This window comes from Phyllobates terribilis, unplaced genomic scaffold, assembly GCF_046119375.1.
Source record: "Phyllobates terribilis strain yellow unplaced genomic scaffold, ASM4611937v1 Scaffold_932__1_contigs__length_533530, whole genome shotgun sequence".
NCBI classification, from domain to species: Eukaryota; Metazoa; Chordata; class Amphibia; order Anura; family Dendrobatidae; genus Phyllobates; species Phyllobates terribilis.
This window is the reverse complement of record NW_027363692.1, coordinates 4,126-13,156: the sequence shown is the minus strand read 5'-3', so window position 1 is coordinate 13,156 and position 9,031 is coordinate 4,126.

The following is a 9,031-nucleotide window of genomic DNA, read 5'->3' as shown; positions in this document are numbered from 1 at the left end:
GCGGAGGGGGCAGTGCGTGGCCGGACCACGTGCGGAGGGGGCAGTGCGTGGCCGGACCACGTGCGGAGGGGGCAGTGCGTGGCCGGACCACGTGCGGAGGGGGCAGTGCGTGGCCGGACCACGTGCGGAGGGGGCAGTGCGTGGCCGGACCACGTGCGGAGGGGGCAGTGCGTGGCCGGACCACGTGCGGAGGGGGCAGTGCGTGGCCGGACCACGTGCGGAGGGGGCAGTGCGTGGCCGGACCATGTGCGGAGGGGGCAGTGCACTGCGTGTCCGGTTCTGCAGAGTGTGCCAGCTGCTTGGTACATACAGTGATAAGGAGGGGAAAGCTGAGATACGGCAGATGGGTAAATATTGACTTGTGAACGCCAGCGCAGCCAGGGAAGGGGACAATAACAAGGGCACCGGCGGTATCCCCGCTCTACAAACACATGTGACTAAGGACAGCCAGGAAAGCAGGGGGTTAATGGTCCTACAGAGCAGCGCGAAAATTTACAGGCAGAATGGGGTCACATCCAGCGGCTCCAAATCCTTGTACAGGTCCCCCCAACATGGCGACTGCCCCACGCCTCCACCAGTGGTTATACAAGGAGGAGCAGCACAGAATAGGAGCGTGAGGGCGCCATACACACTGTAAGGAGAAAGGTATGTGCCCCCCACATCCACCTCCAGGAGCTTCTCTGTCCTCATCTACATCCATAGACATTAATATGGAGAAAGGTATGTGCCCCCCACATCCTCCTCCGGGGGCTTCTCTGTCCTCATCTACATCCATAGACATTAATATGGAGGAAAGTATGTGCCCCCCCACATCCACCTCCAGGGGGCTTCTCTGTCCTCATCTACATCCATAGACATTAATATGGAGAAGAGTATGTGCCCCCCACATCCACCTCCGGGGGCTTCTCTGTCCTCATCTACATCCATAGACATTAATATGGAGAAAAGTATGTGCCCCCCACATCCACCTCCAGGGGCTTCTCTGTCCTCATCTACATCCATAGACATTAATATGGAGAAAAGTATGTGCCCCCCACATCCACCTCCAGGGGGCTTCTCTGTCCTCATCTACATCCATAGACATTAATATGGAGAAAGGTATGTGCCCCCCATATCCTCCTCCAGGGGCTTCTCTGTCCTCATCTACATCCATAGACATTAATATGGAGGAAAGTATGTGCCCCCCCACATCCACCTCCAGGGGGCTTCTCTGTCCTCATCTACATCCATAGACATTAATATGGAGAAGAGTATGTGCCCCCCACATCCACCTCCGGGGGCTTCTCTGTCCTCATCTACATCCATAGACATTAATATGGAGAAAAGTATGTGCCCCCCACATCCACCTCCAGGGGCTTCTCTGTCCTCATCTACATCCATAGACATTAATATGGAGAAAAGTATGTGCCCCCCACATCCACCTCCGGGGGCTTCTCTGTCCTCATCTACATCCATAGACATTAATATGGAGGAAAGTATGTGCCCCCCACATCCACCTCCAGGGGCTTCTCTGTCCTCATCTACATCCATAGACATTAATATGGAGGAAAGTATGTGCCCCCCCACATCCACCTCCAGGGGCTTCTCTGTCCTCATCTACATCCGTAGACATTAATATGGAGAAAAGTATGTGCCCCCCACATCCACCTCCAGGGGCTTCTCTGTCCTCATCTACATCCATAGACATTAATATGGAGAAAGTATGTGCCCCCCACATCCACCTCCAGGGGCTTCTCTGTCCTCATCTACATCCATAGACATTAATATGGAGAAAAGTATGTGCCCCCCACATCCACCTCCGGGGGCTTCTCTGTCCTCATCTACATCCATAGACATTAATATGGAGGAAAGTATGTGCCCCCCACATCCACCTCCAGGGGCTTCTCTGTCCTCATCTACATCCATAGACATTAATATGGAGAAAAGTATGTGCCCCCCCACATCCACCTCCAGGGGCTTCTCTGTCCTCATCTACATCCATAGACATTAATATGGAGAAAAGTATGTGCCCCCCACATCCACCTCCGGGGGCTTCTCTATCCTCATCTACATCCGTAGACATTAATATGGAGAAAAGTATGTGCCCCCCACATCCACCTACGGGGGCTTCTCTGTCCTCATCTACATCCATAGACATTAATATGGAGGAAAGTATGTGCCCCCCACATCCACCTCCGGGGGCTTCTCTGTCCTCATCTACATCCATAGACATTAATATGGAGAAAAGTATGTGCCCCCCACATCCACCTCCGGGGGCTTCTCTGTCCTCATCTACATCCATAGACATTAATATGGAGAAAGTATGTGCCCCCCACATCCACCTCCGGGGGCTTCTCTGTCCTCATCTACATCCATAGACATTAATATGGAGAAAAGTATGTGCCCCCCACATCCACCTCCAGGGGCTTCTCTGTCCTCATCTACATCCATAGACATTAATATGGAGGAAAGTAAGTGCCCCCCACATCCACCTCCAGGGGCTTCTCTGTCCTCATCTACATCCATAGACATTAATATGGAGGAAAGTATGTGCCCCCCACATCCACCTCCGGGGGCTTCTCTGTCCTCATCTACATCCATAGACATTAATATGGAGAAAGTATGTGCCCCCCACATCCACCTCCAGGGGCTTCTCTGTCCTCATCTACATCCATAGACATTAATATAGAGAAAAGTATGTGCCCCCCACATCCACCTCCAGGGGCTTCTCTGTCCTCATCTACATCCATAGACATTAATATGGAGAAAGTATGTGCCCTCCACATCCACCTCCGGGGGCTTCTCTGTCCTCATCTACATCCATAGACATTAATATGGAGAAAGTATGTGCCCCCCACATCCACCTCCGGGGGCTTCTCTGTCCTCATCTACATCCATAGACATTAATATGGAGAAAGTATGTGCCCCCCACATCCTCCTCCGGGGGCTTCTCTGTCCTCATCTACATCCATAGACATTAATATGGAGAAAGAATGTGCCCCCCACATCCACCTCCAGGGGCTTCTCTGTCCTCATCTACATCCATAGACATTAATATGGAGGAAAGTATGTGCCCCCCACATCCACCTCCAGGGGCTTCTCTGTCCTCATCTACATCCATAGACATTAATAAGGAGGAAAGTATGTGCCCCCCACATCCACCTCCAGGGGCTTCTCTGTCCTCATCTACATCCATAGACATTAATATGGAGGAAAGTATGTGCCCCCCACATCCACCTCCAGGGGCTTCTCTGTCCTCATCTACATCCATAGACATTAATATGGAGGAAAGTATGTGCCCCCCACATCCACCTCCGGGGGCTTCTCTGTCCTCATCTACATCCATAGACATTAATATGGAGGAAAGTATGTGCCCCCCACATCCACCTCCAGGGACTTCTCTGTCCTCATCTACATCCATAGACATTAATATGGAGAAAAGTATGTGCCCCCCACATCCACCTCCAGGGACTTCTCTGTCCTCATCTACATCCATAGACATTAATATGGAGAAAAGTATGTGCCCCCCACATCCACCTCCGGGGGCTTCTCTGTCCTCATCTACATCCATAGACATTAATAAGGAGGAAAGTATGTGCCCCCCACATGCACCTCCGGGGGTTTCTCTGTCCTCATCTACATCCATAGACATTAATATGGAGGAAAGTATGTGCCCCCCACATCCACCTCCAGGGGCTTCTCTGTCCTCATTTACATCCATAGACATTAATATGGAGAAAAGTATGTGCCCCCCACATCCACCTCCGAGGGCTTCTCTGTCCTCCATATACATCCATAGACATTAATATGGAGAAAGTATGTGCCCCCCACATCCACCTCCGGGGGCTTCTCTGTCCTCATCTACATCCATAGACATTAATATGGAGAAAGTATGTGCCCCCCACATCCACCTCCAGGGGCTTCTCTGTCCTCATCTACATCCATAGACATTAATATGGAGAAAAGTATGTGTCCCCCACATCCACCTCCGGGGGCTTCTCTGTCCTCATCTACATCCATAGACATTAATATGGAGAAAGTATGTGCCCCCCACATCCACCTCCAGGGGCTTCTCTGTCCTCATCTACATCCATAGACATTAATATGGAGAAAAGTATGTGCCCCCCCACATCCACCTCCGGGGGCTTCTCTGTCCTCATCTACATCCATAGACATTAATATGGAGAAAAGTATGTGCCCCCCACATCCACCTCCGGGGGCTTCTCTGTCCTCATCTACATCCATAGACATTAATATGGAGAAAAGTATGTGCCCCCCACATCCACCTCCAGGGGCTTCTCTGTCCTCATCTACATCCATAGACATTAATATGGAGAAAGTATGTGCCCCCCACATCCACCTCCAGGGGCTTCTCTGTCCTCATCTACATCCATAGACATTAATATGGAGAAAAGTATGTGCCCCCCACATCCACCTCCAGGGGCTTCTCTGTCCTCATCTACATCCATAGACATTAATATGGAGAAAAGTATGTGCCCCCCACATCCACCTCCGAGGGCTTCTCTGTCCTCCATATACATCCATAGACATTAATATGGAGAAAGTATGTGCCCCCCACATCCTCCTCCGGGGGCTTCTCTGTCCTCATCTACATCCATAGACATTAATATGGAGAAAAGTATGTGCCCCCACATCCACCTCCGGGGGCTTCTCTGTCCTCATCTACATCCATAGACATTAATATGGAGAAAAGTATGTGCCCCCCACATCCACCTCCGGGGGCTTCTCTGTCCTCATCTACATCCATAGACATTAATATGGAGAAAGTATGTGCCCCCCACATCCACCTCCAGGGGCTTCTCTGTCCTCATCTACATCCATAGACATTAATATGGAGAAAAGTATGTGCCCCCCCACATCCACCTCCGGGGGCTTCTCTGTCCTCATCTACATCCATAGACATTAATATGGAGAAAAGTATGTGCCCCCCACATCCACCTCCGGGGGCTTCTCTGTCCTCATCTACATCCATAGACATTAATATGGAGAAAAGTATGTGCCCCCCACATCCACCTCCAGGGGCTTCTCTGTCCTCATCTACATCCATAGACATTAATATGGAGAAAGTATGTGCCCCCCACATCCACCTCCAGGGGCTTCTCTGTCCTCATCTACATCCATAGACATTAATATGGAGAAAAGTATGTGCCCCCCACATCCACCTCCAGGGGCTTCTCTGTCCTCATCTACATCCATAGACATTAATATGGAGAAAGTATGTGCCCCCCACATCCACCTCCAGGGGCTTCTCTGTCCTCATCTACATCCATAGACATTAATATGGAGAAAAGTATGTGCCCCCCACATCCACCTCCAGGGGCTTCTCTGTCCTCATCTACATCCATAGACATTAATATGGAGAAAGTATGTGCCCCCCACATCCACCTCCAGGGGCTTCTCTGTCCTCATCTACATCCATAGACATTAATATGGAGGAAAGTATGTGCCCCCCCACATCCACCTCCAGGGGCTTCTCTGTCCTCATCTACATCCATAGACATTAATATGGAGAAAGTATGTGCCCCCCACATCCACCTCCAGGGGCTTCTCTGTCCTCATCTACATCCATAGACATTAATATGGAGAAAAGTATGTGCCCCCCACATCCACCTCCGGGGGCTTCTCTGTCCTCATCTACATCCATAGAGATTAATATGGAGAAAAGTATGTGCCCCCCACATCCACCTTCGGGGGCTTCTCTGTCCTCATCTACATCCATAGACATTAATATGGAGGAAAGTATGTGCCCCCCACATCCACCTCCGGGGGCTTCTCTGTCCTCATCTACATCCATAGACATTAATATGGAGGAAAGTATGTGCCCCCCACATCCACCTCCGGGGGCTTCTCTGTCCTCATCTACATCCATAGACATTAATATGGAGAAAGTATGTGCCCCCCACATCCACCTCCAGGGGCTTCTCTGTCCTCATCTACATCCATAGACATTAATATGGAGAAAAGTATGTGCCCCCCACATCCACCTTCGGGGGCTTCTCTGTCCTCATCTACATCCATAGACATTAATAAGGAGGAAAGTATGTGCCCCCCACATCCACCTCCAGGGGCTTCTCTGTCCTCATCTACATCCATAGACATTAATATGGAGGAAAGTATGTGCCCCCCACATCCACCTCCGGGGGCTTCTCTGTCCTCATCTACATCCATAGACATTAATATGGAGGAAAGTATGTGCCCCCCACATCCACCTCCGGGGGCTTCTCTGTCCTCATCTACATCCATAGACATTAATATGGAGGAAAGTATGTGCCCCCCACATCCACCTCCAGGGACTTCTCTGTCCTCATCTACATCCATAGACATTAATATGGAGAAAAGTATGTGCCCCCCACATCCACCTCCAGGGACTTCTCTGTCCTCATCTACATCCATAGACATTAATATGGAGAAAAGTATGTGCCCCCCACATCCACCTCCGGGGGCTTCTCTGTCCTCATCTACATCCATAGACATTAATAAGGAGGAAAGTATGTGCCCCCCACATGCACCTCCGGGGGTTTCTCTGTCCTCATCTACATCCATAGACATTAATATGGAGAAAAGTATGTGTCCCCCACATCCACCTCCGGGGGCTTCTCTGTCCTCATCTACATCCATAGACATTAATATGAAAAAAGTATGTGCCCCCCACATCCTCCTCCGGGGGCTTCTCTGTCCTCATCTACATCCATAGACATTAATATGGAGAAAAGTATGTGCCCCCACATCCACCTCCGGGGGCTTCTCTGTCCTCATCTACATCCATAGACATTAATATGGAGAAAAGTATGTGCCCCCCACATCCACCTCCAGGGGCTTCTCTGTCCTCATCTACATCCATAGACATTAATATGGAGAAAGTATGTGCCCCCCACATCCACCTCCAGGGGCTTCTCTGTCCTCATCTACATCCATAGACATTAATATGGAGAAAAGTATGTGCCCCCCCACATCCACCTCCGGGGGCTTCTCTGTCCTCATCTACATCCATAGACATTAATATGGAGAAAAGTATGTGCCCCCCACATCCACCTTCGGGGGCTTCTCTGTCCTCATCTACATCCATAGACATTAATATGGAGAAAAGTATGTGCCCCCCACATCCACCTCCAGGGGCTTCTCTGTCCTCATCTACATCCATAGACATTAATATGGAGAAAGTATGTGCCCCCCACATCCACCTCCAGGGGCTTCTCTGTCCTCATCTACATCCATAGACATTAATATGGAGAAAAGTATGTGCCCCCCACATCCACCTCCAGGGGCTTCTCTGTCCTCATCTACATCCATAGACATTAATATGGAGAAAAGTATGTGCCCCCCACATCCACCTCCAGGGGCTTCTCTGTCCTCATCTACATCCATAGACATTAATATGGAGAAAAGTATGTGCCCCCCACATCCACCTCCAGGGGCTTCTCTGTCCTCATCTACATCCATAGAGATTAATATGGAGAAAAGTATGTGCCCCCCACATCCACCTTCGGGGGCTTCTCTGTCCTCATCTACATCCATAGACATTAATATGGAGGAAAGTATGTGCCCCCCACATCCACCTCCGGGGGCTTCTCTGTCCTCATCTACATCCATAGACATTAATATGGAGGAAAGTATGTGCCCCCCACATCCACCTCCGGGGGCTTCTCTGTCCTCATCTACATCCATAGACATTAATATGGAGAAAGTATGTGCCCCCCACATCCACCTCCAGGGGCTTCTCTGTCCTCATCTACATCCATAGACATTAATATGGAGAAAAGTATGTGCCCCCCACATCCACCTTCGGGGGCTTCTCTGTCCTCATCTACATCCATAGACATTAATATGGAGAAAGTATGTGCCCCCCACATCCACCTCCAGGGGCTTCTCTGTCCTCATCTACATCCATAGACATTAATATGGAGAAAAGTATGTGCCCCCCACATCCACCTTCGGGGGCTTCTCTGTCCTCATCTACATCCATAGACATTAATATGGAGGAAAGTATGTGCCCCCCACATCCACCTCCGGGGGCTTCTCTGTCCTCATCTACATCCATAGACATTAATATGGAGGAAAGTATGTGCCCCCCACATCCACCTCCGGGGGCTTCTCTGTCCTCATCTACATCCATAGACATTAATATGGAGAAAGTATGTGCCCCCCACATCCACCTCCAGGGGCTTCTCTGTCCTCATCTACATCCATAGACATTAATATGGAGAAAAGTATGTGCCCCCCACATCCACCTTCGGGGGCTTCTCTGTCCTCATCTACATCCATAGACATTAATATGGAGGAAAGTATGTGCCCCCCACATCCACCTCCAGGGGCTTCTCTGTCCTCATCTACATCCATAGACATTAATATGGAGAAAAGTATGTGCCCCCCACATCCACCTTCGGGGGCTTCTCTGTCCTCATCTACATCCATAGACATTAATATGGAGGAAAGTATGTGCCCCCCACATCCACCTCCGGGGGCTTCTCTGTCCTCATCTACATCCATAGACATTAATATGGAGGAAAGTATGTGCCCCCCACATCCACCTCCGGGGGCTTCTCTGTCCTCATCTACATCCATAGACATTAATATGGAGAAAAGTATGTGCCCCCCACATCCACCTCCGGGGGCTTCTCTGTCCTCATCTACATCCATAGACATTAATATGGAGAAAAGTATGTGCCCCCCACATCCACCTCCGGGGGCTTCTCTGTCCTCATTTACATCCATAGACATTAATATGGAGAAAAGTATGTGCCCCCCACATCCACCTCCAGGGGCTTCTCTGTCCTCATCTACATCCATAGACATTAATATGAAGAAAAGTATGTGCCCCCCACATCCACCTCCAGGGGCTTCTCTGTCCTCATCTACATCCATAGACATTAATATGGAGAAAGTATGTGCCCCCCACATCCACCTCCAGGGGCTTCTCTGTCCTCATCTACATCCATAGACATTAATATGGAGAAAAGTATGTGCCCCCCACATCCACCTTCGGGGGCTTCTCTGTCCTCATCTACATCCATAGACATTAATATGGAGAAAA